Source organism: Pinus tabuliformis, chromosome Q (genome assembly GCF_031772625.1).
Source record: "Pinus tabuliformis cultivar Carrire ecotype Pingquan chromosome Q, CPIR1, whole genome shotgun sequence".
In the NCBI taxonomy this organism is placed as follows: Eukaryota; Viridiplantae; Streptophyta; class Pinopsida; order Pinales; family Pinaceae; genus Pinus; species Pinus tabuliformis.
In genome coordinates, this window is record NC_142296.1 from 778750040 (window position 1) to 778775299 (window position 25260).

The following is a 25260-nucleotide window of genomic DNA, read 5'->3' on the forward strand; positions in this document are numbered from 1 at the left end:
TATAATGTTTCAATTTGGAGTTCATTTTCCCTATCAAAAATCAAATCTCCCAAGATTGGTCAAAATGTGCCAAATGAAGTTGCCTAAAGGCAGAGTGCTGTTGCATTCAACTTTTGTAGGTCTTCCGCAACTCCAAATTGAGCTCATGATAGCTCATTAGAAAGCTCTTTGTGTCTAGTTATCATTTGACTCATTAAGAAAGGCATTTGGCCAACCCAGCTAGGAGAAAAATTGATTTTCCCAAGGTCACTTTAGAGGTGCATCAATTCTCCTGAGGCAACTGTATTTTTGATATTTCTCTAAAACCATGACACCTGTGTAAAAAGTGAAGGAGGTTTTTCTTCCTTGTCCTATTTCGGACAAAAACCCCTCTCAGGTTTCCCAAATTCATCTTTTATTTCTCAGAAACATCATTTGAGTAAAACCTATCCCAATGTGTGGAACAGGGGATTTGTCGAAATGAAGTGAAATGAAGGGGATAAAGGGCTTCTAAACTTTTGAGAAAATTTGAGAAGTAGGGAGGGATGTTAGGAAGTAGGGGAAAGTGGAATTTCAAAGATTGAGTGATGGGAAGGGGTCCAAAGGGCAAAACACAGGCCTAACCTAGAAAATTGTCAAGTTGTAGCAAGAAACTAGGGTTTGTGCAAAAATGAGGAATCGGGGGATCTCAGTGATGGGAAGTGTTTAATAAGGTACATTAAGGATAGGGGAAGGTGTATGAACATCCGGATACAAGTTTTTCTAATGATTTGACCATCCAAGAGAAATTGCCTTCAAAACCCTAGGAGAGGGAAATGAACCTTACCTAGGCGCAACTGAAGCATGAACAAGGTGTAAAATGACCCATTGGAACCTGACATGATGATGAAAACCCTCTGAATGATGGTACACTTGGCTAAACGGTGACATGGACCGAAATTTGGACAACTTTGAAAGGAGTAAAAGAAAACCCTAGACCTAATACCTAGTGACCAAATTTTACTTGAAGACTCACTGAAATGAAAAAATTTGACCTTGACACCTTAAAATCACTTTGTAAGAGCATGTTTGATCACTGGAGGAAGGCTGCAAAGACTGACACTAACATTGGCTCCAATGGGGATGGTAGCTCCTTGGAGGTGCCAAGAACTACAGATCTTTGGAAGAGCAGACAAGTGCCTTCATCCATTGGGAAATGGAGTCAAAAACTAAAGTTGAAATGCATGACTGAAAACTGATGACTCGACGACACAAATTGACTCTCACTCAACTAAAAACTGACTCGATACTTAAACACAATCGACAAACTGGAAAATAATACTTAAAATAAAGCTTATTCATCAAAACCTACTCTAACAGTTTCATTCATCTCCTGATCAAGTGAAATGAAACAACCAATGCAACCAAGTAAGAATTTCGGCTGCTGTTTGAAATCTCCACAAGTGCTTGCTTATGAACAACAAGAGATAACTACTAAAGGAAACTCCCATGAAAACTTGTGAAAAGATCTGTTGAATACTATGAATTCTCTATCCGCCTCCAAAAACACTGCATAAGGATCTCGAAATTCATGCACACTGGGACTTAGCTCATCCAATGGATTACTTCTCTTCTCTTCATACCATGAATCCAAACTTTGATCTGAGCTTTGTGACGAGACTCCTGCTGAAAATGACAAAGAAACCGGTTGCCGGATCAATTTTGTATCAATACTTTTGTCAAGCTCACATGTAATCAATGGAGAAGGACTTTGACTGCAGACATCATCTAACACATCATCTATTGTATCATGAAAAGCTTGAAAAGACTGCTGCAACCCATTTTCTATTGTTTCCGATGAGATTGCATGACTTTCTACAAGCTACTCATTTGAAGATATATTACGCAGTTTTCCCTTCAGAAACTGAAATGATTCAAAACAAAATGGTATGATATCATCTTGCATCATTTGATCGTATGTGCCAGTGTCCAAGTCTTCATCTGCAACTTGACAATCAATGGCATGCGGGGGCTGCAAATCTGGATATGAGAAGTCTTGAACAAGTTTTTCATTGCCCTCAAGATGGTCCAAATCAAGACTTGTCGACAGTTGATTTCTGATTGCATGAATGTTGTCTCGGATGAACTGAAACGAAGCAAAACAACAGGTAAAGATCCTTCACTTACTTCAAAATTTGTTGCATTTTCCTCGTCACTGTCATAGCTGATATGCATCGGCTGATCACTATATTCGAGCTGCTGAAAATGAACTTCCTCCTCCCACAAACTAGCTATTAATTTGTCTGCAAGATTAGCTTCTGTTTGGAGAACATCATCATCATCATACTGATCAAACTGAGGAAAATCATCAGTATAAAAGACATCATCAAGCATACATGTCATATCAACAGATCTCTCTTCTCCAAGATGATTAATAAAACAATCATTATCAGATCTATGACAACTGGGATAAGAAACAAAATGTTTTGGATCATCAACTTGCTCCTTTTCAATCAGCGAGCCATGATCGTGAACATCATAATGATTCCTTGTGGTGATATTTTGCATCATCTCTTCCACTGCACTTACCAAAATGTCAAGCTTTACCTCTAGAGATGTCGATTCCTCCGGATCTATATTTTTCATCTCTTCTTCCTTCAACTTTTCCCTTCGGATCAGCAAATGAGCCTCTACATCTACTACACTTTCATGCATCTCTTCAAGTGTTGCAATATTACCTTCTCTCAGCTGAAACTCCATTTCCGGATCAAAGGCACCCGGGTAGTGCAAGAGAGCGGATCCAAGAGGAGGTCTTATATTAACTGGCATCAAATAATAAACTTAGTTAAGTCTAGCAGAAAATTGTTGTACTGTCTGCCCTGACTGTCTTTTCAGTTGGTTATACTCTTCTATAATCAAGAAAGGGTTTTGTCTGATCATCCATCTGTCGAGGAAAACTTTAACGAACTGCTGGAAATCTGAGATGCTCGCATCAGGCAGGGTTTTGAACCAACTCTTGACATTGCCTTGCAAAGAAAGAGCAAAAAGCCTAATACTAACATCTTCTTCATCAACTTCAAAAAGATCAAGAAAAGACTCAAAATTAAGAACATGTCTCTCAGCAGTGATGTTGTCGCGTTCACCATCAAATCTTGGTAGATATAGGTCATGATTTTTAGGGAAAGCATGGGATATAAGAGGTAAAATCAGAGGCTTGTATCGATCTGGAATTTTACAAGGTAGTGGGGTATGTACAAAAGTTGTAGAATCAGTCTTGATCTCTTTAGGTTCATCATTTTGAAGACGATCATCACAAAATTCAAAAGACGATTCTTGATCAAGCTCAAAGGCATGCAATTCCTTGGTATTCACAAACTTCAAAGGGAAGGAATCAAATGCAGGCGGAGGATCTTTTCTCAAATACAATATACTTTGCAAAGCCTTCTTGACATTCTCAGGAAAATAGAGGAAATAATTTACAACTAAGAACAAAATATCTTGGATGAAATTCCAACTTGAATACCTGATCTTTCCATATTTTCCTTTCATGTTTCTATTGGTCAGGTTCATCCTCCAATGGAGTCCTTGAATCTGATCTCGAAAATGATTTGGAATCGCCAGCTGAATGATTTCAGCCTTTCCGGTGTCTGATCGTTGTCCACCATCAACAATCAGATCTGAACTTGATACATGTTACTGGGGCAATTTGCAAGTCATATGTTTAGCTTATAAGACTAGACCGGAGATTGACTGAAGCAGCGTTTAGCTACTTGCGCTAATGCAAAGCAAAATCCTTTCGAAGGCTACCTGGCTAACTTCAGGCTCTATCTGTAGTCTACAAAGCCAAACAATGAAAATAACATTTCTTCCCACTATGTTAGTGCCTAGATTTACCTCAGGCTGAAAAGGTAGGATCCAGGGCCAACATCAAACCACGCTCAGCCTGGTAGCTAGCCCTACCAGGTCAGGAGAGGGCTCTCTCCGGGTCAATCTCAGCAAATTATGATCAATTAGGGCTTGAGATGACTTGAATATCTTCTGATCTTAGGCTAGGTATATGTGCAAGAGAGTTTAATTTGATAAAATGATGATTTTGTTGGCTCAGATGGAAAGATGGCTTTTGGGTGCGGGATTGAGGCTCAGTCCTGCAGAGATCTCAATGGGGCAAGGTAGGCAATTGTTTTTGGCACTTAAAATTGAATGAGATGGAAGGAATAGACAAATGAGGTGTTGAAGAGGGCAAGAGAAATCATGGATCCTCCCAAAACAGCTGAAAACATCAAATAACTAAAGCAAACTTCAAGTAGAGCACTCCAATTTCAATGGATTCTACTTACAGCCTTGTTTGTTTAGTTTAGAAGAAACAAGATAGAGAATGGCATACATAATGCATAAGAAAATTCAAAATTACAAAGAAAAGCATCGTACCAAGACAAATTTCCACATGAATCCCAAAGAGTGCTGCAAATCCTGGTCTCAATTCCTTAGCCAAAATGAAAAAATATGAGTGTACAATGAAGTTCTTTTCTTCCTCAAGAGTCCAACCATGCTAATGACTGAAAAACAACATAATATAGACAAACATAGCTCATCCTTGCCTCTAGGGGTCGAGCTCACATGTTTAGGAGCTGATCCAATTGATTCTAAACTGAGAACTAGAAAATAGGCAACATAACAGCATACATCTAGAGACAAGGGAACTGATTCATTCAGTTTCAAACAACCTTTAAACTGATGAACCTATCTCTACAAGTGAAAATTTAACATATTTACATCATGATCCATCAATTTTCATTAAATTACATCACAAACTTTCCATTAGGAAAGTAAAAAAGTCAAACTAGGCAAAGCTAGGCGAAAAACAAAGCAAAACTTGGTCAAACTCGCAATTTTTCCTCTATGCTCTTCGCCTAATTCTCTATGCATTGCACCTCTTTGGATCCACTTTTGGAGGCCTTCCTAGTGTCCAAATGAGCTCAAGGTATGCTTGTTGGAAAGGTCTACATGTCTACTTTCGAACCCAAGTGGAATTTTTCAATTTGACCTCCATTTGCCCCTCAAAATGTCCATTCTCCCAACACTGCTTCCTATGTGTCAAAATAGGGGCAGTGAGGTCATTTTTTGAGTGTTTTTGACCTCTTTAAGGGCTCAAAACCTGCCCAAATTTCTTGGCCATAGGTAGGCAAGCATAATTTTTCATGCCAAATCCAAAAATACTGATTTTTTTTTATTTGGAGGCTACAAGCAAAAGCAAGCGCCACGTGGCGCGGCGCATAGGGCAGAAAACCCTGTTTTTGTGCCAAAAAATTTCCAAAATGCAAAAATTGCTCCAAAATTTTTAAAATTTGGGCTGAATCTTCTCTATCAAGAGCTATGTTGGGCAAAGGAAGCCTCAGCCAATATTTGAAGTTGATCATGCTCCTTTTTCCTCTTTGATGCCTTCTTCAATTTTTCTTTCAAATTCTTGATTCTCGCCTTGCAAACTTTGTTCCTCGCCATGTAATGAACAACCATGTGTCTCAACAAGTTTTTCTCCTTGTTGGCCTTATCCAACAATCTCTCTATGTGGATGTTGGCTCTTTCAAGCCATGACTCCCGATCGGCATTGATCTCTCGTTCAAGTGAGGTGAACTCCACCCTCCTCCTTTGGGAAGCTTGGTGATTTTCCCGTATGTTTTGTAACTCCATGATTGCTTGCTGATCTTCAAGCTGCTTATTTCTTGTCTCCAATGTATGTCTCTTCATCACAGTCATATGAAGGATCAGAGGCCATCTCTGCTAGTGGATGAACTATCTTGGAGCTGCCTTGATGAGAAGTAAGTGATGTTTCTTGACTTTTGCCACCAAGGGGAAAGTGAGATAAGGGATTGTGGAGGGAGAAAACAGTGAGGGATTTAGGGATTTTTGGGGTAGGGTTTACTTAAGGGAATAGGGAATTAGAGAATAGTTTGGGAGTTTTTAGTATAGGACTAGGGTTTGGGAATTTTCATGTGGGATTTTGGGAAATGGGAATGGGGATATGGGATTGGGGTATGAGATTAGTGAATTTAGGGATATGTAGGTTTAAGGAATAGGGAAATGAGGAAAAATGGAGTGAGGGAGTAGAAAAGTGAGGGAATAACTTGGCAGCCAAATAATTGATACAAACCCTAGCACTATTTTCTTTGGAGAGAGAGGTAGGGTTCGATTTTCTTAGCTAAACACCGTAAGACAACCACCATCAAACAAGCACCAAAATTGGATGAAAAGCAGTGATAGAGGCTCAACCTACTTGCAAAAATGATGATCCAAGCATATTGGGAAATTTGGAATGAATTGGTGAAGATTTTGGGCTTGGCAGCTCTATGCGCCACACCTTCTCTATGCGCCGCGCCAGTGTAAATTTGCACTGGAAATTGCAGCCCAATGCATCGCGCTAGTTATGTGCGCCGCACCAGTTGCCCAATGTGCCGCACCACCACCCACTGCGTAGCGCTTTTTTCAGGAGACTTTTGGAGGCCTTCCCGATGTCAAAATTGGGCGTGGGATTGCTCGTTGGAAAGGTCTTTGAGTATAATTTCCAACCCAACTAGAATTTTTCAATTTGGAGTTCATCTTCCCTGTCAAAAATCTCCTAAGCCTGGTCAAAATGTGCCAAATGAGGCTGCCTAAAGGCAGAGTGCTGTTGCAGTCAACTTTTGAAGGTCTTCCTCAACTCCAAATTGAGCTCATGATATCTCATTGGAAATCTCTTTGTGTCTAGTTATCCTTTGACTCATGAAGAAATTCATTTGGCCAACCAAGCTAGGAGAAAACTTGATTTTCCCAAGGTCACTTTAGAGGTGCATCAATTCTCCCGAGGCAATGGTATTTTTTATATTTATCTAAAACCATGACACCTGTGTAAAAAGTGAAGGAGGTTTTTTTTCCTTGGCCTATTTTTGACAAAAAACTCTCTCAATTTTCTCAAATTCATCTTTTATTTCTCAAAAACATCATTTGAGTAAAACCTATCCCAATGTGTGGAACAGGGGATTTGTCGAAATGAAGTGAAATGAAGGGGATAAAGGGTTTCTAAATTTTTGAGAAAATTTTGAGAAGTAGGGAGGGATGTTAGGAATTAGGGGAAAGTGGAATTTAAAATATTGAGTGAGGGGAAGAGGTCCAAAAGGGAAAAACACAGGCCTAGCCTAAAAAATTGTCAAGTTTTAGCAAGAAACTAGGGTTTGTGCGAAAATGAGGAATTCGGGGGATCTCAGTAATGGGAAGTGTTTAATAAGGTACATTAAGGATAGGGGAAGGTGTGTGAACATCCGAATACAAGTTTTTCTAATTATTTGACCATCCAAGAGAAATTGCCTTTAAAACCTTAGGAGAGGGAAATGAACCTTACCTAGGCGCAACTGAAGCATGAACAAGGTGTAAAATGACCCATTGGAACCTGACATGATGATGAAAACCCTCTGAATGATGGTACAATCAGCTGAATGGTGACATGGACTGGCATTTGGACAACTTTGAAAGGAGTAAAAGCAAACCCTAGACCTAATACCTAGTGACTAAATTTTACTTGAAGACTCACTAAAATGACAAAATTTGACCTTGACACCTTAAAATCACTTTGTAAGAGCATGTTTAATCACTGGAGGAAGGCTGCAAAGACTGACACTAACACCGTGTGTGCCGAATCTCTTCATGGTTCATGTGTTTTGAGATCTTCCATGTACTTGTATATGTATGAATGAATACCTCCCTAGCTAAGAGAGGGAGTCTTGAAAAATGTGACTAGGTTCAGTCTTCATAAATTGTATCAGAGTCATAATGAAATGTATTTATCAAAAGAAAGAAAGAAAAATTATTATAATTATTATTGTTACGACTTATTAAAGCATGGGTTTCATGCTTGGGTCGTCATGTTATAGGTCAACGTCCCCATTGAGGACTTCTAGGTTTTGTCTTGAGTCATTAAAGTCATTGTCCATTTTGTGAGACCCTTCTTAGGCTTTTGAACGATTTAAAAAGAATTTTTATTGAGTCAAACAAGTCATTTGTCACCTCCACACCAAGTCACCCCTTACCTGATGAAGTCAACCTACATTAGGGCATTTCAACCCATAAAAAAAGGTATATAAAGAAGTGTAGTTCGATTCATTTGGAGCATCACTCACACAAGTTCGATGTCCAAGAGAAGGAAGCAGAAGAATACAAAATTGCAAAAGAAATAGAAAGAGATTTGTTGGAGAAGGAAATAGAAGTTTCTGGTTTGTTTCTCTCTCACACGTGTGAATTCACTGGGCTATTTGTTGGAAGGTCGAAGTGTTGCATCAAGGTCGAGTTTCTACTGTTTCATCTAGGTCGAAATACTAGTGTTGCTTCTGGGTCGAATTGTTGTTATTACTGGGACGAAGTTTCTGCTATTGCTACTAGGTCGAAGTTTCTACTGCTGCTACTAGGTCGAAGTTTCTGTTGTTGCTACTGGGTCAAAGATTTGTTGCTGCATATAGGTCGAAGTTGTTGTTGGAAGGTGATCATCTACATAAGAAGGGACGGGTTGACTTGGTGGTTGGAGGAAGCCTGTGTCTAGGTCAAGGAATCTTAGATCATCTCGTGAAACTATTGAAGGAAGATTTGTTGACTAGGCTTTCCCCTAGATATGGGTTTTTCCCTGGTTGTCCGCCTACATCTGGTGTCTTTGATCTTCATGTTACGATTTTGGTAATTTCTTGATGAACTAAGATAAAAGAAAGACACAAGAAAGTTAATAAGAACATAAGAATATCACAAGTAATTATCAACATATAGAAAATCTTTCTACCTTTCTGATTTTCCAATAATCCAAGACTTTAAATTTTAATGAAGAAGTTCATTGATAAACCAAGGCTCGATACCCCCTCTTCTTCCATATGCTTACCCACATGGACGAACAGAATGAAGGCAGATGGGAATTTTTTATTAACTCAAGGTGATGACATGGAGACACAAAGGCATGAAGTGGCGACAATGATAGGGTGACACATGCCATGAAAATTTGGCATCTTCGGGTACCTAAGTGAGCCGAAAATGAATGACACATGGCATAAAAAATTGGCATCTTCGGGTACCTAAGTGAGCCGAAAATGAGTGACACGTGGCATGAAAATTTGGCATATTCGGGTACCTAAGTGAGCCGAAAATGAGTGACACATGGCACCACTCAATGAGTGACATGTGGCACCCTTTCACAGGTGGGAGACAACTGGGAGACACAACATCTCAGAAGAAACAATTCTCGAAATTTTTTACTTAGAGGCTCTAGCGGAAAGTTCCGTGAAATAAAGTCTAACAAACTACTCTGAGACATGATGGCACTAAGGTGGCATCTTAATAGTTTTTTTATTGATCTACGAGGACACATCATCTCAAAGAAAACTCAGTCCTCGGAAGAAATGATCTCAGAGAATACTTAAGGGTGCACTAGTGAAAAGCTTTAAGAAGACAGAAGCTAAGAAACAACAAAATTGACAATAGTTGATGGTAAAACTTCCATTCTGAGAATGATGTGGCAAAAAGATGATCTCGACAGTTAAGTGATTGGTCCATGCCGACAGATCATCTCGATAGTTATTTGATTGGTTGCAGAAGAAGCATGGTGGACCCGTAGGAACATGTTCTCGTAAGAAACATTATCAATGATAATAAAGTGTGCCACAAAGTTTTTCTTGAGAAAGTATTCGCTAAGAAATAAAGGTTGGAAGCTATAGTTCGGGACCTGGACAAGGTTCTATGCAGACGTAAAACCAATGGCGTGCAAGTTTTATGAATGGTGTATAGCTCCCTGGGGCTTAGAAAAATGGGCCCAACCAGTGATTGTATGTGTGGTTTTTGTGTTAAGCGCTCATGCACCCAAACATTTCTATAGTCTTGATTTTTAGCACCTCAGGCCTATATTATGAAGTTTTAACATGAACGGGTTGGAAACATGTGGAATTTGGCATTATATGCCATATTTGGTGAAAATCCACCTAATCGACAACACTAAAATTGATATAAAACAGGCATGAACGAGTTGGCAACTTAGATGGCGGAATGGACAGTTTGAAGGCAGATTTAGCATAATTTCTCAATTCGGTGGTAAGCCAAATTTAGAAAAGCTCTACTAAACCTATAAAAATTCCATAATTGCATAATTGAGCAGTTTAACTCAAGTTTTCTTGCAAATACAAGGAAGAAGACTTAGAATACTTAAAGAACAGATTTAGAAGACATGTTTGAAGGAGGACAAAGGGAAAAAAAATATGTATGCATGATATTGCGCTGAACTTAACTACAACTTCAATAACTCAAATTTCTTTATAAGAATAATCAAATTGACAAGATGTGTGCATTGTGTTAGTTGTGTTGGTGAATGATGGTGGATTGATCAGTAATCAGAGATTGTTGAAGGTTATTGTGGTGATAGATTGAAGTGAGAATTTTATTTGTTTATGTAAGGAAGTGGCTTCCATGTGTTGAGTTTGAAAATGGGATGAAATATGAATAATTGAGGTCAGGCAAGTGGTAGCTTGCAGATCGGGGATTGTAGCTCCTTCCAGTAGTGGTTGGTAAACAATCATGGGTTGGAGCTCCTTTCAATGGTAGTTGATAAATCAGGGGTTATAGCTCCTTCTAGTAGTGGATGGTAAATAATAAAGGGTTAGAGATCCTTTCAGTGGTAGCTGATAAATCAAAGGTTGTACCTTCCTTCTAGTTGTAGCTGATAAATTAGGGAGTAGTAGCTTCCTTCTAGTTGTAGCTAATAAAATAGGGAGTAGTAGATTCCTTCTAGTTGTAACCAGAGAACTTTTAATAGCAAGTAGAAGCTTGCCTTTGTTAAGTGAATTGAATAAAAGTTTGAAGAATCTATGTGTTATATTCTATGCTTCTTGTGTTTCTTATTATGATGTTGATGTGAATTGTTGCTGAAGTATTTATTAATGTCCTAACAATCTTTACTAGTGATTTTTTTTTTATTCCTACAATACTGATTCACCCCCCCGCCTCAGTATTTTCCTAGTTTCTAACATTACACCGTGTGAGGATCCTTCCTAGGGTCCTCTAACTAAAACTAAATTTATTTAATTTAAACACAATAAGAAGGGAAATAGCTTATTTATAACTCAACATTTTTATTTTTTTTGACAAGATCAGTTAAATTTTATATTTCCAAAAAGAAAGGGAGGAGCTAGCTCCTATTACATTTGAGATTGTCTGGAGTCAAGCCATAGGAAGATATGATGAGAATGCAGTCCCTGAAGCATATAGGCTAGATTACTAAAATTCTATAGGATCCTAATACTATTCTGGCATATTGCCTTACAAACTGGAACAGTAACGAGATACATTTGCATAACATACTACTTAGAGGCCTTTAGAAAACTTAATGACTGATTAGTATTGATTTACAGAGTGATCTTGCTGAGACCTTTGCTTGTTGCCCTGATATGTTGAGTTTTCTCCCTCCTAGCTCAGTGTGGTGTTTTTGAGGAATGTAACAGCCTCCTCCAGGTGAACACATTTGTTTTCGAGAGCGATAATTTCAGCTTTCTGCCTCTCAAACTACCTCTTTTGATAGTTGATCTCCATCTTCATTTCAGATCTAAGATCTTGGATTGTTTCTTTAATTTTTCCAATCATGAATTTATTTGCTTTGCAAGTGGCGCAACTGTCATTTTGGGAAGCTTTCTCCACTGGGTTGAACTCCATTTATGTAGTTTGGTTCTCTGTGATATTGTATTGCTTCCTGAAGTTCCTACTTGTGCAGAACCTTAATAAGCTTCCAATTCCCTTGAACAAGTGACACCGCTTCTGCTTTTTGTAGTCTGGATGATTTATTTTCCCTCTTTGAGCTGTTGATAGGGACTGTGATAAACCACCAGAATGAAGCTTGACTGAACTGCTAGCTTGATGAAGGATTGAGGTGTATGTCCAACAATTTAGGCAAAGCACTGTTAGCAATCTGCATGCACAAGGAAGAGGAATGGTCTTATTGCTAATTTGCAGAAGGCTTATTAAGAGAAATGCCCAGGATTCTTAGTCGGGTTATGCAACCAGAGGGCCAAGAAGGGCAGTGCGAAATAGAGGCTACAAAGTTAACATTGAAAGGTCTTGCGAATGCATGAGGATAAGGAGGGCTCGAGATTTAAAGACAGTAGGAGAGCAGGATAATGATCATGAAAATTGAGGATCGTGCATATATGAAAGGGAATAAGTGGCTTTACATCATTGAACTTCAAGCTATGACTAAGCCTTGATTTTTTGAGGATTTTTTGATAGGAGTCATGAGACCTCCATGTTGTTTGAGCTGTTGGTATATCTTTGCAGTGATTTGCTCTGGTCCTTTGAATCTGCTTCTTTTTGATCTTCATATTTGTTTGGAAAAATGTGTTTTTTATCATGGTCATTGATGGGCAGTCACTATGGGATCGAATTATGATAAACCTCCTTATTTTCTCTTATTTCTCCTTCCATTCTGGAAACTACCATGGTAGCATAATGATCTGTTGTGCTATTGTTCTCACACAAGATGTGCTTGAATGTGATATTACTAAACTTGCTAGGTTGTTCTTGATTCTTTTAAGAATCCTGTTCATGGTTGCATTTGATGGATTTCTCTTGCCAACCATTTCTTTAGTTATGATTATCGAATCCCTCAAATTATTGGGTCTTTGATCTCTTTTTTTTAAGGATCTTGGGTCCCATTAACAAACCGTAAGCCTCTGCCATGTTATGTGAGGTTTCCCTTAGACCCCATTCATAGGAGATCAACATTTTCCCTAAGGATCATTTATGATGCCTCCAGCACCTGCTCTTCCTAGATTATTTTTGGAGGCCCCGTCGAAGAAAAGGGAGAACCTATTTTGAATTCCTTTCCAAGTTGCAAACTCTTCCTCGTTTAATCTGATTTTCCAATTCTATGTTGGAGGTCTATCCCTAAGATTATTATTTCCATTATTTCTTATTGTTGCCCTGCTGATCCAATTCCTTTCTTCTTGCTGAAGAAGACTATTGTCAATTGTTGTTGTTCCCTTCATATTTAAAAATTCAGAGGTAAGTCCCCATGTTTTTGACAATATCTTCCCAATTTTTGGTACCTAACCTTTGAAGATGCATTTATTACTTGCGAGTCGTATCTGCCAACAAAGTACAGCTGGAAGGCATTCCCAAAAGCTTTTAATGGTTTCCTTGTTCTTTGTCGAGTAGGAATATGTTTTTTTCCATTCTATGAAGAATTCATTGAAAGTTCTGGAGAAATTGAGTTCAACTTCCAAGGGACTAGTTAGTTGCTTCTAGCATTCTTTAGTGACAGTGCAATCCAAGAAGAGGTGTTGAATATATTATTATTCCTTTAAACACATCAAACACTTTGATGGGCCGGAGAATCGTTTTCTTTTGATATTTTTCAGCAGTAAGTATTTTCCCTTTTAGCAGGGTCCAAATGAAAATTTTGATTTTAGGAGACTTTCAGTTTTCCATATGGACTTCCAAGGAGCCCAGTCTTGTTGATTTTGTTGTGCTTGTAGAGCTGTATATTCGGTCTTAACTATATATTTTCCTCCACTCGGGTCCCATACTATTGTGTCTTCCTCCTCCATGCTTGTTGGTGCTGATCCTTTGAGGTGGTGCGGTAAGATATCCCAATGAATTTTTAGATTTGGAGGGATACCTGGAATATATCAATCTTGCCAAGTTCAATTTTCCCAATGAGATATGGAGTGAAGACTTGTAATTCCTCTATTCTCCATCCAATTTTGTATGTCTTCATGGCCTGAAAGAAGATTTAACGGTTCCTTCCCCATAATCCTATCTTCCCATACCTTGATTTTTTTTCCATTACCTGGCATTTTTGAGGTGTATTTGCTAATTGTTGGTATCATTTTCTTAACAAGCTTCCAGACTTACGTGCATGGTCTTATTGGAACATTTTCAGATAGCAGGTTTTTTCTTGGATGATTCATATATTTTTAGGCTAAATTTTTTTCCCACCAGCTATCCTTGCCAGTAATCATTCTCCATATGATTTTAATCCCTAGAGCAACATTCATCAAATCGGGCAGCTTTATAGATAAGCCTCCTTTCTCATAAGGCAGAGTTACTTGCTCCCATTTTACCAAACTGAATTTTTTATTCTCTTATTTTCCTCCCTACCAGAGGAAGCCTCTTATGATTAATTCCATTTGCTTGTGTGCACTAGTCGGAACCAAAATTGTAGCATATTGATATATTGGCAGCATCGTGAGCATAAATTTGATTAGAATTACCTTGCCTGCCATGTTCAGCCACTCCATTCCCCATTTTTTAGTTTTCTCTTTCATTTTTTCAATTTGTTTACTCCACAACTCTTCCTTCAAATTTTCTTTGGATATGGGTAGTCCAAGATAGAAGAAATGGTTCCAGCTTTCTTGTATAGGGATCTCAAGAATCTGTGATATTCTTTGCATGGTTCGGGAAGAGGTGTTGATGAGCCCCAAATTTGGTAACATTTTGGGCTCATTTGGCCTAACTACCCTTGCTCAACCCTTCATTTTTCATAACTTATGCATCATTTTTTTAGTATATTCATGTCATTTGTACGAATGAGGGCAGTCACTATTCCTAGGTGGCTAACACATGTTTATTTCAGGTTTTTTGACATTTAATGGAGCAAAACCACGCAGATGAGGGCTAGGAGACAGCCAAGATGGGATTGAGGTTTTGTAGGAAGGTTGTCCACAGCATTGAATGGCCTTCCTCGTGATCTCCACCCCCAACTCTGAGCTCCAACAGCCACCACCACCGAGCTAGAAGGCAGCCAAACGGATTTTGAGGAAGCAGCAAATTACTCTTAGTTTGGTCAGCCAAACCCCACTAATTTAGGAGGCCAGCTTGGCCCTCGTAATGTATAAATGATGAGGCTGTAGCCTTCGATGGGGACTTTTGAAACTTTGTTGCATATTCTGAACTACGAGCTGATAGCTCTGTTTTGCTCTTTGTAAGCCATTTTTGGCATGTTATTTGACTTATGACTATTATCTTTTAATGAAAAGCAGGCAGATTTGAGTTCAGTTCTGAGTTCTTAGAGGAGCCATAGCTCTCGGGGTTGGGCCCAACCTGAGAGCAATAGGCCTCCTTCCTTTGTATTGTTACCTTTCTTTCAGCATTGCATTTCTTTTCCTTTACATGCATTTGGAAACACAGTTTGCTGAGTTGAATTTCTTGGTGTGGTTAAGTAGGTTAGTTTTATGAACAAAGTTGCTTTCAGTAGTTTAGATTAGAGTAAGGAGATTGGAGTTAATCAGAGTTCCAAAAAGGGTTGACTACACACTCACTTCCACCTCTATTTAGGGACTGGAATTGCAGACCGTGCCACCCACCAAAAACATTGTTTTACATGTTCATGCAAGCTTTGATGCAATGTTCTCGGTTGTAGCAGCGTCCATGCGTTCAGATCTTGTGGAATGAATCTTTGCTTCAGTACCATGCAAGATTTTCCTTACAAAATCACGTTGTTGTTCTGTGGTTTTATAAAAACAGTTAGAATATGTTGATGAAATTTTAGTTATGTGCAAGACATGGATGATTTGTTTCATTTACATTGTGCAGTACTACTCCCTCACTCCCTTATCCTTCTAAGCAGTGCCTAGGCCATCCACTCATCTCTCAGTTAGACCACTTGCCTCCTAACTCTTCTATCACCCACGTGACTCTACCTTTTCAGCCTTCCATTTCCTCTAACCTCCTCTAGACCAACCAGCTTTGCACACCCCCTCTTCATCTCATCTCTCTGTCCATAAGCCATCACAAGCTCCCTTCCTACCTCCCTATCCATCCATATAGCCTCTTCCACTCATCCATCACCCAAAAATCCTATTGCAGAACATCCTGTAGGAATTACTGCACTTCATGTAGAAATCTTGAACATCCTGTAGAACCCCTGCAGACTTCCTGTAGAAGCGTGTAAACACGGTTGCCAGGCATATAAACTATTGTGAACTTCTCTGAAAGGATGTTAGGGATTCCTTAGACCCTCTCTGAGCCTTCCTGACCTTTTCCAAGCATTTCCCTCCTTGATCTATCCCTGCACAGTCAAGACCCAGTTAGAAGCACACACATAATAATTCCAACAACTTGAACAAAAATACAAAAATATGTTTTCTTTAGATCAAAGTAGTCTAGACACATGCATCTCACCTTCCTAGAAGTAATGGAACCTCTTTCAGTAGTTTGCATTCCCACCTTTGCATCAGTAGGACTAGCTGGTAGAATTAGGGTTTGCTAGGGTTTTCATTTCTTGTTGGCTTTCAGTTCCTTCCTACAGTAGGTTAATTTCCTTTGAGATAGCTTTTGTTCATCGGTTAAAAAAGCTTCTTCTGAGAACTCATAGAAGTTGGCTTGAGCCCTAGCGGACTTGTGCCAGCTGACCAAGTGACAGCTACGACAAGAGCTAGTACTTGTGCATACAGCATCGTCGCTTCCAAGTTTGTTACGAACTACCGGGTTGATAAAATTAGAGAAGGAAGCTCCAGGAGTTGTAGCATTATTGCTACAATACTGGAGCCCACCATCTTTTTGGCGCCGTTGCCGGGGAAGTGTCAGAGTATTAGTAATTGTTGCTTTTCTTCTATTTTCCTACTCTCGCCTTCTGCCAAGTAGTTTATTTTATTTCCATTCTGCAAAAGTAGCATAGACATTTCCTGCTTTCATAGATTAACATTTCAATTCCGCAATTTCATTTTTGCAAGCGTAGATTAGCATTTCAATTCTGCAAGCGTAGACTAGCATTTCCATTCCTGCAATTTCATTTGAGCAAAGTAGATTAGTTCTTTCCTGCTTTCATTTCAATTCTGCAAGATAGTTAGTTGTAGATCAATCTGTTTCAGTTTTTGCAGGTACCAGAGAAAAAAAAACAAAAGCAATCAAAAGTATTTCCATTTCATGCCTCGTAGGAATCGAGATAAAACAGGGAAATTCTTACCCAACACCCCCACTACATCACTGAGTCACCCTTCTCTCTTCTTTGGTGACAGTGATCCAGAAGAACCTATAGGTGAACCTCCTGAGATATACGAAGATCCTATAGCAGAAGAAGAGTTAGAGACCATTCCATCTGAAGCTATGGCTGACAATAGGGAAGAAGATGAGAGAATAGAAGGTGCCTTCCCCATCCGAGAGACCAATGGAGACATGAAAATGAAGAACATTAGCCCCTCCGCTTTACCTCACTTCCATGGATTGACTACTGAAGATCCTGACACCTTCCTGTTTGAGTTTGTTGTCCTTTGTCGAACCTATGACTATACTGAAGATGAGCAGAAGCTGAAACTCTTCCCCTCAACCCTTAAGGATGCAGCATTACACTGGTTCATGGGCTTACCTGGGAACAGTATCACCACTTGGGCTCAGATGCAGCAAGCTTTCAATACCAAGTACCGGGACTACTGTAGGTCCAAGGAAACCAAGGGAGAAATCTTTCGGATGACCATGGGAAATGATGAGTCCTTAGAGGATTACGAGGAAAGGTTCCAACTTAGCTATAAAAGGGCCAGGTGCACACTTGACCCTGAATCCCTCAAGTTGGTCCTGCTCCGAGGAGTCCCTGAAGATCTCTTAGATACCCTTCACATGTTAGCTGGAGGAGATATTTACCAACTGTCTTATGAGGACATAAAGACTATGTTTAGAAACCACTCTAGGGCAGCCCAGAAACGAGGTAGAGGAAACCCCCTCTCAGTTGGTATTCCTTTCTCCAAACATGAGTTTGCAAATCAATTAGAGGATCTCAAGAGTGAGGTGAGATAGACCATTGCCATGCAACTTGATACATTCAGGATCCAGCAGAAGAAGGAAGAAGCTGAGAGGGCCTTGGCTATCTTCTGCCCTAGGTGTACAAGGAAACACCCTAAGAACTAATGCCCATTACATTCGGTTGAAGTATGTTTTGTTTGTGAGGAGGACCACCCCACAAACCAATGTCCAACCTTACCTGGGCTTAAAGCCATGTATCAAGGGACAGAAGCCCCCACCGAACCTCTCTATTTCTTCAACCAAAGGAGGCCACAAGGACCTAGACCTTACCAGCAGGGGATGCAAGGGGCACCCCAAGCTTATTACAGCCCCAACCAATCTACTCCTATGCCTTCCTGGGGTCCCCCTGCTCATCCTTCCTGGTCTATGCCTCCTCCATGGTCTTACCCACCTCAGTACCATACTCAACCCACTACTCATTCATATCACTCACATGCCCAGCCACAGCCTCAGTGGAATGCACCTCAATCGGGGTGGAGGCCCCAGTACAATACTCCTCCCGCCATTTTGCCTCCACCACCAGCTCAACCACAACCATTACCTCCTGCTCCTCTAAGGCAACCTCAAATGCCTGCTCAACTGAACCCGAACCCCAACAACAGACAGGCCCAGCAGGTATATACTGGGGAAACATCATGCCCTACCTATGATGTGGAGATCCAGGAGATCAATCTGCGATCTGGAAAGACTCTTCCGGATCGCCAACCTCCCCCCCCAGAGGACGAGGAAGATAAACTGGAAAGTGAACCAAAGGCTATTCCACCCTTTCCTGAGAGACTAACAGCCACCACACAACCCAACCCAGAGGAGGATGAGCTTCTGGGAGAGCTCAAACAGTTGTGTGTGAAAATACCACTTCTCCAAGCCATCAAAGATGTACCAATATACAACAAACTGGTTAAGGAAAAGTGTTTCAGACACCCAGGCAGGCGAAAGAGGGATGCTTCAACCATCAATGTCATAGGACAACTGTCTGACCTTATGTTGGGACAAGTCATCTGCCCAAAGTATCTAGATCCTAGGAGTCCTGTATTAGATGTCCACATCAATGGCACCATCATACCTCACACCTTGATTGATCTGGGGGCTGCCATTAATGTGATGACGAGAGATACCATGCTCAAACTCAACCTTCAGGGTTCCTTGAGGAAGACCTCGACAGTCCTACAACTAGCAGATCGCTCCACCGTGACTCCCGAAGGGATTGTGGAGGATGTATTGGTCTCTGTTGACTCTAGGGAATACCCTGCAGATTTCTTGGTTCTGCAACCAAAGGCAAAGCTCACTGGATATCCTCTTATTTTGGGAAGGCCTTGGTTAGCCACTGCAGATGCTTACATAAGCTGCCGTGCAAGAAACATGACCATCAAAAATGGTCCTATGTCCAAGCAGCTAGTCCTATACCCTCCTGCCCAACCCTCATTAGAGCATGACTTACCACTTTGGTTGGAGGAAGGAGAAGAGGATGAGGTGTACTCAGCAACTTTGTGCACCCTAGACACCACTAGGGGAGACCCCCCAACCGAGGATGATTTGATTGAGACCTTGATCCAGAATCCACCTCCCAGTGCACTGTCCTTAGAGGAAATGGTGGAGGATGCCAAAGCCAGCACCTTAGTGGACCTTTGTGCGACCAACCCTGTCACTCCCAGAGTCAAAAATGTGGAGTTCGGCCCTGAGAGAATGTTAAAGATCAGCTCCTCCCTATCTCCTTCCCAGGAAAAGGAGCTGTGTAATCTGTTGGCCAGTCATCTAGATGCTTTTGCTTGGAGCTATAAGGAGATGAAAGGAGTCCATCCTTCGGTTTGTACCCATCACATCTACATCAAAGAGGATTGTAAACCGGTTAGGCAACCCCAGAGGAGAATGAATCCAGCCCTTAAGGACATCGTCAAGGAAGAATTGCAAAAACTGTTGGATGTCGGATTCATTTACCCCATCTCAGATAGCAAATGGGTGTCCCCTCTGGTGTTGGTTCCCAAGAAAAATGGGAAGTGGGGAATCTGTGTGGACTACTGAGAACTGAACAAAGCTACCAAGAAAGACCATTTTCCTCTACCTTTCATAGATCAAGTGTTGGATGGACTGGCAGGAAAGAAGTTTTTCTCTTTCCTAGATGGGTTTAGCGGGTACAACCAAAGCCAAATCAGCCCGGAAGACCAAGATAAGACCACCTTCACTTGTCCTTGGGGTACCTTTGCCTACCGAGTTCTTCCCTTTGGGCTATGCAATGCTCCTGCTACCTTCCAGAGAGCCGTCTTGAGCATCTTTTCTGAGCTGGTCCACGATGCGGTGGAAATCTATATGGATGACTTCACTCCTTATGGGTCCAACTTCCAAGAAGCATTGTCCAATCTGGGAAAAGTCCTAACCAAATGCATTGAGATGAACCTGTCCCTTAGTCCTGAAAAATGTGAATTCTTGATGACTGAAGGGACCGTGCTAGGCCATACCATTTCTTGCCAAGGGTTACAGGTGGATCCTAACAAAATTGCTCTCATCAAGAAGGTTCCACCTCCTCAAAAGGTAAGGTATGTTCGGAGTTTCTTAGGATTAGCAGGGTATTAAAGGATATTCATTAAAGACTTCAGCAAGCTAGCCTCACCATTGTTTGGCCTGTTGGCAAAAGATGTGGAGTTTAAATGGACTGACGATTGTCAGAGGGCTTTGAATGAATTAAAGGACAAGTTGGTGTCTGCCCCAATCTTGAGAGGTCCAAACTGGGCCCTACCTTTCCACATCCACACTGATGCCTCGAACAAAGCCATAGGGGCAGCCTTAGGACAAGTTGAACAAAAACTTCCGTATGCCATTTACTTTGTTAGCAAAAACTTATCCAAAGCAGAACTGAATTACACTGTAACTGAGAAAGAATTCTTGGCTGTGGTCCATGCACTGAACAAGTTCTGACATTATATCACTGGCTATCAAACATTTGTACATACTGATCATGCTGCAATTATATATTTAATGAATAAACCAGATGTGAATGCTCGTATTATTAGATGGTCACTTTTGTTACAGCAGTTTGATTTGACTATCGTTGACAAACCAGGTAAAGAAAATGTTGTTGCTGACTTTTTATCTAGATTGGATTTATCTGCAGATGAGGATGGAACAGTGGATGACCAGATGCCCGATGAACATCTGTTTGCTATTTCAGTACTCTCTCCATGGTTTGCTGATATAGCAAACTACCTTGTTTCAGCACAGTTCCCTCCGCACCTATCCTCAAGAGAGAAGAGCAGAATCATCAGAAAAAGTGCCTCATTCACTTGGATCGGGGGCAACCTATTCAAGCTTGGCCCTGATCAGATCTTAAGGCGTTGTGTAAGGGAGGAGGAAGTCTTTGATATCCTCCTCACCTGTCATGATGGGCCTTGCGGAGGACATTTTGCAGCAAAGAGGACTGCCTTCAAAATCCTGCAGGCAGGCGACTATTGGCCCACACTTCATCAAGATGTCAGAAGGTATATCAGCCAATGTGACCGATGCCAAAGAATGGGGAAACCGAATCAAATGGATGAGATGCCTCTCCAACCTCAAGTGACTCTTGAGCCATTTGAGAAGTGGGGTATGGATTTTGTGGGTCCAATCAACCCTCCTTCGAGGCAAAGGTCTTACATCATTGTGTGCACCGACTACCTGACAAAGTGGGCAGAAACTAAGGCAATCAAAGCAGCGACAGAAGAAAAGGTGGCTGAGTTCTTAAGAGAAAACATCTTCTACAAATTTGGCTACCCAAGAGAGCTAGTCACCGATCAAGGAAGCCAGTTCACATCCAACTTAATTGAAGACCTACTAGCTCATCACAAAATCAAGCATAGGACTTCCACCCCCTATCATCCTCAGGAAAATGGGCAAGTGGAAGTCACCAATAGAGCATTGGAAGGGATTTTGACTAAGGTGGTGAGCAGCAGTAGGAAAGATTGGGCAGATCGCCTGGTTGAGGCCACATGGGCTTACAACACCACTTGGAAGACCACAACCGGCTTCACACCTTATGAGCTGGTCTATGGAAAGAGAGCTTTGCTGTCAATGGAATTTGAATACAACACTTTGAGGATGGCAGCTCAGCTGGACCTAGATCTCAGCCATGCCCAACAAGAAAGGTTATTGCAGCTGAATGGATTGGACGAGCACCGAATGCAGGCCCTCCTTCACTTAGAAGTGGTTCAACTTCAGAGAAAGGTGTGGCATGACCAACACTTCAATGACAAGCAATTTCAACCAGGAGATTGGGCGTTGTTGTATGATTCCAGGCATAAATATTTCAAGGGGAAGTTGAGAACAAGATGGTTGGGACCATATGCAGTGGAAAAATGTCATGACAATGGATCTGTTCTTATTCGGACCATTGATGAGGAGGCCATCCCCATGCTTGTCAATGGGCATCGACTGAAGATCTACAGGAAACCTCTCTCAAGACAAGAGTTCATCAAAACTGTGGAGAAATTAGTGTTGGTCATAGAGAAGGGTTCTGCCTCTGTTTTGGGCATACCCTGAAAGATCTTAAAAAATAAAAAATAAAAAAAAATATAAAAAATATAAAAAATAAATAAATAAAGATCCTTGGGTGAAAACCTTTCTGAGGCTCCCAAGGCAGATGGTAGGAGTGAAAACCTCATTGAGGCGCCCCTGCTGTCTTTCAAAAAAAAAAAAGGAAGAAAGAGATTTGAAAAAGATCCTTGAGTGAAAACCTCTCTGAGGCGCTTAAGGCAGATGGCAAGGGTGAAAACGTAATTGAGGCACCCCTGCTGTCTTTCAAAAAAAAATAATAATAATAATAAGAAAAAAGAAAAAAAACAATAAGCAAAAAAAATAGGGACAGCAAGTTCACAATGTGGCAATGCATGCAGGTTGCAGGTATTCTATGAAGGAGAGGAGGTCTCTCAACTCAAATTCAAGGGTCCTTATCATGCTACCAGGTGACCTCACCAGCACCTCCTCCGAAAACACTCATCTTCTCCAAGGTATGGGCACGATTTCATCACAGCTTAGTCTTCTACAGGAAGCTGCAGACTTTCTACAGGAAGTTCTGTATTTCTACAGGAAACTTCCTGTAGAAGTTTTGGACGGCCCAGAACTAATTGTGTGGGGAGATCTAACGACCAAGGTTCGACATGGAGGCATGCAAGCTACTATTTTCTCCATCACACACCGCTGTCACCTCCTTCTACCACCCCAGTTGACATGCAATAAAAGTACCTGCACAATCAAAACAGATCATTGAATTATCAAGAGGAAGCGATTCTTAAATGAAAAAAGATGCTGAGATGCCATGCAATACCCATCACAGCTATCCAAGGGCCCTGCGAGCGTGATCGTGATGCCACTGTCTTCACCGTTCAGCATGCACCCGAGGAGGAAAAACTGCTACAGGACATCCTGCAGGAATCCCGTAGCAGTTAAGCCAACTAGAGTGTACACCATTCAATCACCTGCAACATGCAATAATAAAGCGGGCACATGCAGCCGAGTCACAAGCTTCATCATCAGCAGCCTGCGAAGAGGAACCTCCGGGCCTGTGCAATTAAGCAGCAGCAAGCAAATCTAGTCATCGTCGTCCTGAAGCCTGGAAAATCATGTCGCGGCCGCACAGGTAAGTGCCTCGCCCTTTCTTTCGTCGAATTACATGAATACTACTTTGAAATGTTTGCAAGTATGAAATGAATGGGTTGATCGGTCGTATGGCCATTCGACTGGCCATGTCGACCAGTCAGATGGTCTAGTCGGATGTGTAAAAGGTGGTTGTGGCAAGAAGAACGGGTAGTGGACACGTGAGAGCCATCCAGTCGGGGAGAAGCGCGTTTTAACAGAAATGACGACGGCGGATCTGCGGAGAATGATGCAGCAGTCAGGGAACTTGCAGTAGAATGATTAAGTGACGTCGTCCAACGGTCCGGCAGGGACAGCTCACCCCCGCGCCACGGATTCCACCGGATTCAAATCTATCGGCTAGATTGCCACCCCACGCATTTATCATCAGCCGTTTAGAAGTCGAGTGAGCATCCGGATTCCTCTGAAGCTCGACACTCCAAGTCTTCGGCCGTTCGAACGTCTGATAGCAGCACAGAGGGCGCAGAACCACTGCAGTGTTCTCCAGAACCCGTGCGCTGCTTCTACAAGAAAGTTGCTTCTACAGGAAGCTCACTGCCACGAGGAAAATTGGGCTCTTCACGTCAAAGGTGGCGAATTAAAAAGGTAAGCCTGAACCTTGCCTCCCATGCAATTGGTTTCGAGGGTGGTGGAGTCGACGTTCTACAGTCTGCTCATAAAAGAATTGCAAGTGTTGTCTGCCGTTTGCATGAATTGTCGTCGAGGTGTATGTAAGGTTTCCTACAGGATATGATTTGTAATTAAGCCCTGTTAAGGCTCATCTGGAGATAGTCTTCGTGAATTGTATGCGTGGCAGAGGTGTAATTCTACGCTCTGTCCCAAAAGGCTAGTTTTTTTTTTTACATCTGCCACCTCCAGCCAACGTAGCAGTTTTTCACCATGCCGGGTGGGTTCATCAGAAAGGAACCAACCGACTCCAAGAAACTAAGAGAGAACCTTGAGGTGGTAGAGTTGTTCACTCGCGCGCAATGGATGTCATTCTGTGACAAATTTCAAGGGTATGATGATGAGGTGGGAGAGGAGTTCTTGCGGGCTCTGAAGCCAAAATCAAAGACATTAGCCATCGTCAATTTCAGGGGTTTGAGTCTCAGACTCACCCCACAGTTCATTAGCCGAGGTACCGAGCTCCCAATGGGGGTACCATGGGACAAAGAAGAGAGTAAATTAGGCCAAAAGGCTAAGAAGGAATTCTTTCCACCGGAGGAGCAGTTCTCAAAAGATAAGAACGGGGTTCGCAGGACTAGCTTACTGCCACTTTGGAGCGAAGTCAGCCTCCAAATTATGAAATACATCACCTGCGAAGGTCGGTTTAGCATTGTGTATGGGTACCATTTTCGGCTACTCACAGAATTAAGGCATCAGATGGACCTACCTGCAGAGAACAAATTAAGTATTCCCTACTTTCTACTGCAGTTTATGACTGAATGTGCCACCAAGTTGAGAGAAGGCACACCAAACTAGGTAGCTCATCGCAGGCTCATTAAGCTCCTCGTGGAGGATGCACTCCACACATACAAAGTCCCTCTCTCATGGGAAGCCTTCCGAAATTTGACTAAGGATGGCGATATAAAAATGTTGACTGAAGAGCTTGGTTTTTCCAGCAGCGAGGAGAAGGAGTCAGTACCCGCAGGGAAGAAAGAAAAAGGCCAGAGACCCACGGCCAAAGCACCGAAGACAGAGCCAAAGGAGAAACAAGAGAAAAAGGGTGCCAAAGAGAAGGATGACACACCCATATTAACGCCCAGAGAGAAAAGATTACAAAGTAGGGTGGACAGGACTGAGCCAGTCCACGTCAGTAAGGGCACCTCGACAGCAGCCTCGACCAAGTCAAAAAGCAAAACACACTCAGCAAAACAAACTAAAACGATGCCACCTGTTCCTACAGGAAAACCAAAACCGGCTTCT